Consider the following 6,000-nt stretch of genomic DNA (forward strand, 5'->3'; position numbering starts at 1 on the left):
CCCCCCTTGTCCTGTCACTACATGCCCTTGTAAAAAAATCCTCGCCAGGATCCTTTCCTGTAGGCTCTGCTAGGTACTAGAAGGTGCTGTAAGGTCTTCCCTTCTCTTCTCCAGGGTGTACAACCCTAACTCTCAGCCTGTCCTCGCCAGCCAGGAGGAGAGGTGCTCCAGCCCTCTAAGCATCACCGTGGCCCTCCTCTGAACTTGCTCCGACAGGTCCAGGTCTTACACTGGGGGCTCCAGAGCTGGATGCAGCACTCCAGGTGAGGTCTCAGGAGAGTGAAATAGAGGGGTGGAATCACCTCCCTCAACCTGCTGGTCACACTTCTTGTGATGAAGCACAGGATAATGGTTGACTTTCTTAGCTGTGAGCGCACATTGCTGAGACATATCAATAATACCCTAATACCCTGATTTGCGATTACAAACCTTTCTACTTACAGAAAGCTTTAAGGTTGAATCATACAAAGGACAAGATATGAGAAGGGACTAATTAAAGAAGTGTTTTGTAATGTGCATTTTAATTGCAAAAATTGTAACATATGGGGAGAGTGTGAAGAACACACAGAAAATTGATTTGGGGGAGAACTAAGCAGAATACCTCATTAAATTGAGAATATCTTCCTTTAAACTTGCTATATTGGTTTTGAGTGACCAAGTTTTGGTAGCAGGAGGCTACCAAAAGCAGCGTAGCAGGGCTGGCTTCTGTGAGAAGCTGGCAGAAGCTTCCCCCATGCCAGCTGGCTCCAGACCCAATGCCAGCTGGCTCCAGGCTCCAGGGCAGACCCACCACTGGCCAAGGCTGAACCCACCAGTGACACTGGTAGCACCTCTGGGATAACATATTTAAGAAGGAAAAAGAAGAGTTTCTGCAGTTGTAATTGCACTCAAAGAAGAGCACAGTGAGAACATGTGAGAGGAACAACTATGCAAACACCAAGGTCAGTGGAGACAGAGGAGGAGAGGTGCTTCAGGCACTGGAGCTGAGATTCACCTGCAGCCCATGATGAATCCCAGAATCCCTAGGGTTGGAAGGGACCTCTGGAGATCATCCAGTCCAACTCACCTTCCAAGGCAGGGTCACCTAGAGCAGGTGACATGGGAACATGTCCAGGTGGGTTTTTAATGTCTCCAGAGAAGGACACTCCATGACTTTCCTGGGCAGCCAGTTCCAGGGGTCTGCCACCCTCTATGCAAAGAAGTTCTTCCTCGTGTTGAGGTGAAACATGTTGTGTTTTAGTTTAAGGCCATTGCTCCTTGTCCTGTCGCTGGACACCACTGAAAAGAGTCTGGCACCATCCTCTTGGCACCTGCCTTTGAGACATTTATGTGCATTAATGAGATCCTCTCTCAATCATCTCTTCTCTAGACTAAACAGGCCCAGCTCCCTCAGTCTCTCCTCATAAAAGAGATGCTGCAGACCCCTAATCATCTTTGTGGCTCTCTGCTGGACCTTCTCCAGTAGCTCCTTGTCTGTCTTGTACTGAGGAGTCCAGAACTGGACACAGTAAAGACTGTGGTGAAGCAGGCTGTCCCCTTGCAGCCCACGGAGGTCAGTGGGAGTGCAGAGATCTACCTACAGCCCACGGAGAAGACCCACCCTGGAGCAGATGGATGCTTGAAAAAAGGCTGTGAGCCCATAAGAAGCTTGTGTGGAGCAGGCTCCTGGCAGGGACTTGCCTGGAAAGAGGAGCCCAGGTTAGAGCAGGTCTCCTGAAAGGACTTGTGACCCTGTCAAGGACCCACATGGGAGCTGGCTGTTCTTGAGGTTCTCTACCCCATGGAAAGGGACCCACATTGGAGCAGTTCATGAAGAACTGCAGCCCATGGGAAGGACTCTTGCTGGAGAAGTTCGTGGAGAACTGTCTCCCATGGGACAGGCCTCACTGGAGCAGGGGAAGGAATTGTTTCCCTGAGCAGCAGCAGAAACAACCTGGGATGAATTGACCATAATCCCCATTCCCTGTCTCCCTGCGCTGATGGGGGGCGGGGGGTGGTGTGTGAGTATAGAGCCCAGGAAGGAGGAAGAGTTGGGGGGAAGGTGATTTTAAGATTTGGTTTACTTCTCATTAACCTGCTCTGAGTTTGATTGGTAATTAATTCAATTAATTTCCACAATCGAGCCTGTTTTGCCTGTTATGGTAACTGTTTTGTGCTCTTTCCCAGTTCTTAACTCATGAACTTTTCATTATATTTTCCCTCCCTGGTCCAGTTGTGGAGGGGAGTGATAGAGTGGCTCTGATGGGCACCTGGCATCTAGCCAGTGTCAACCCACCACACTTGCCTAACCGGAAAGGCTTCCACAGTGGTGACATGAAAAGTGGCTGTAAAATATGCCTATACCTTACAGCCACTTCCATTTTTGTAATATCTGTTTTTAAACTTGCTTTTATGATGCTATGATGGTAGTTTGACTGCATCTTCTGTGGTTATGTCAGAAAATTCATGTTAACTTGCTGTAGGACAGGATCTGGAGTAAAAGAGATTATGCTGAAAATAAAATTGTTTCAGCACAAGCCATTGCACTTTACCAAAGGCATATGACTAGAAGCCAGTGCAATAACTTTCTGAGGAAGCACGCAGTAGGTAAGTTAGATAGACCAAAACAGTAAACACATGGCTGTCTTGGGTAATGTTTTCAAAATGGTATTTATGTTACTGCCACAGCATAGACACTCACTCTCTTCTTCTCCTTCCCCATGGGTGATATTATAAGTCAAATGGATTTTGTTTCAAGACACTGAGGCACAATTCTGCTTTTGCAAGCTCCGACATTCACTTCCCCACTTTTCAATCATACTCTTGAGACAGCAACAGAATGAAAAGAGAAAGAAGAAGTACTAGTTTTCAGGAAGCATAATTTTGCCTATGAGTTTTTTTCTCTTTTTCCATTTTTTTTTATATTGTGTGGCCATTTCCAGGCTGTGGTTTATATGTCTGATGTATGTCCATTTCTATTTAGTCTGGCTCCTAAAATCTCACACAATTGTGTCAGGGCAACTCTAAACAAAAGTGTGGAAGGAGCATCTTTTGCAGTTACTGCTTAGGTCTTGGTAAACTATGCCTTAAAAAATCATTCTTGGTGGGATATGTATAGCTTTTCTTGTGCCTGGTCTAGGAGCAACACCGAAGAGCTCTGAAAAACACCTATAACCTGTTTTCAGTGGGAGAGGTAAAAACAGAAAGTCCTGCAGGGAAGAGATTGTGTGGGCTGAACTCTGGGATAACAGCATTGTATAAGTAATGGAAGTAAGCCATGTACTGTGTCAGAGCATCACAATGTCCAAATAGAACTTGGGCAAGATACAAATTGAGTTGTGACATTGTTACAAGACAGATCTATTAAGTTGATTAGTAGTAAATCTGTAGAAATAGATGTTAGGTGTGAGTGCTAATCTCTTTCCTGGAACAGTAAAGAAGAGTGCCCAGAGCTGAATTCCCTGTGTACTACTGAATATAGAAATAACTGTGTATGTAGGGGACAATAAGGAGACTCACAGAGAAAATCTTGTTTAAACTGGTATCGATCAAGGATATAACCACAAGAAAACAAAGGCCAAAATATGTTCTTTACATCAGGGTGAATGGTGACTGGGTGCCCATGGAAGTGAAGTAGCAACCACTCTGCACAACTGTGCACACAGAGGTAGACTGTGTCATTGTCATTTTTCCTCATGTTGTATGTCTGGTGGTCACACATTCTTCCCTGTATTGGTTTGGCCACACTTCCCTGGCAGCCTACACTGTGCTGTTCACACAACAAACATCAGTACTCCTTCAACAGTGAGTGCATGGTGAAAACCTGTAGGGTCCCTGTGGAAACTGATCCATGTGAGGTACCTGGTGCTTAACCATGGATGAGGTAGTAGGATAAAGGGCTTGATTCCAGTGATGATCACTATGATATGTCAGTGACATATCCCATTATACAAAATGTAACAGGGTCAGTAGGGCACCCATGTTTGCAGGATGCCTCAAAAGTCACACCATTTGAGAATAAATGTCTTACTCCTCATCACACTTCTAACCTGCCACCACCCTGCTCCTTGAAAGTTACATCTTTATCAATCCTAAATTGTCTCTATGGATAAGAAAAAAAATTGCTTTAGCAACTATTTGTATAAATGTAGATATATTCTGTAAGTTAAGACTGTGGTCTTAACTTTGGGACCGACAATCTTCTTCACGTGTCTGGAAATGTACTGATTAACTATAAAAGACTAAGCATCTGCAAGCTGGGTCTAGGAAAAAAAAAAAAAAAGAAAAAAAGGACTTCCTGAGAGATTTGTTTAAGTATGTGCAATTAGAAACACATCTAAACATCCAGGATGTGCCTGTGGGCATGGGTTTTGACTGTAGAATGTTTCTGAGCACAGAATGTGTAAAAACCTACTTCATAATTCAAGCCACAAGTGTATTATCCACTATTTTTGCCTTTGTGACTTAAGTAGTCCATGTAATATACATATCCTCAATAAATCAGGGCTAAATAAGACAGACTAGGAAATTATGTTCCTGTTTCTTTTGGAAATGTGTTTGTCAAGCTGTTAATAAAAGTATTGTTTCTTCATCCTTCACTATTAATGTCAATAGCAACTTTTGCCTTGAAATAGTGTCAAGATCTTGTTCTAGTCTAAGTAATGATGTATGAATTCAAAGTGAAGAGCTGTTCTGAAGGATCAGGCTTTTTACATGGTATGTAGAGCATCTTAGAAGAATAGGCTAGTAGACAACACACAGTCTTCTTAACAGTTTCTTATTCAACAAGAGGGCGAGGGGGGGCTAATCTAAAGCTACGTAACCTGGGGCTAGATGTGGCAGCTGCCTACAAAGGTTTTCTTAATTTCAGTTTCAAAGTACAAATGAAGAATGAACGTCTGTTTCAGCTTGCAGAGTTAACTAAGATTGATAGCAGATTTTTTTAAGACTTGAAATTTACATAAGAAGTAAAAAGAGAGTGTAACTAATATCCAAGGAGAAGGATATATCCTAATACCCTTCTCTTCTTTCCTCAGTCTCACAGGTTTATACAGAAAAGAGCAATTTGGTCAGAAATTGTTGAATAGCTGTTGAGCCATTGTAAGGAAAACACAAGAAATTGCCAAAATCCTCACTTGCTTGACTGAAACACAGAGTAAAAACTTAACCATGCTTACGTTCATGGCATTTTCTTCACTGACCCAGCTTTCAAAGAAAGAGCTCCTATGAGAGAACTTGACTGAAACTTCTCTTCTCACATCTTTTCAGATTTCAGTAGTCTCTCATTGATTTCCTCTGCCTTATGTCTTCTCCAGATAATAACAATGTTATTAATTAATAAACTGAGTTATTATTGCCAAGTCATAGGCATATAAATATAAAAGGTACATCACATTCACGTAATGAAATTCTTGGCTTTATGGATTTTTATCCTCTGCTCCAAAGTCTGTGTTTTGGAGAACTGCTTTTGTGCCTGTGGTATAGAAGAATGAAATAACTCAGTGTCTACCACTGCTACTGCAAAGACTATTTTGAACACAAAGACAGGGTTGGCTTAGGAGAAAGAGTTCTGAGGACTAGATATTACTTTTTAGCTTCTTGCTTTTCAGTGAAGTAGGGTAGGGAATAAAAGTCACAGAGATATAAAAGCACACAATGGAAGAAACTAATATAACTATGCTAGTGTTTCAATTATCTCCTTGTGTTTAAAATATTTAAAACTATTTTAAAATATCGTTCTTTAGCCCACTCTAGCATTTTATAGGGAATAAAAAAAATCACAACCTTTGCCAGCACGTATTTGCAGCACTAGCTCATATAACAAACCAAGAAACCAAGATGCTAAGTATCTCACCCACCATTCTGATGACAATCCACTCTTGCTGGTGTTACTGCAGCTGCTAATTGAATAGTAACAAGTTATGTGTGTGGCATGTTAGTTTCACTTTTGGGGGGGAAGCAGAAAAGTAGTAGTTCTAAGTAAAAGCAGCTCCCTTTGCAATCTTTTCAGCTTGCTTCCTC

This window comes from Pseudopipra pipra, chromosome Z (assembly GCF_036250125.1).
Source record: "Pseudopipra pipra isolate bDixPip1 chromosome Z, bDixPip1.hap1, whole genome shotgun sequence".
In the NCBI taxonomy this organism is placed as follows: Eukaryota; Metazoa; Chordata; class Aves; order Passeriformes; family Pipridae; genus Pseudopipra; species Pseudopipra pipra.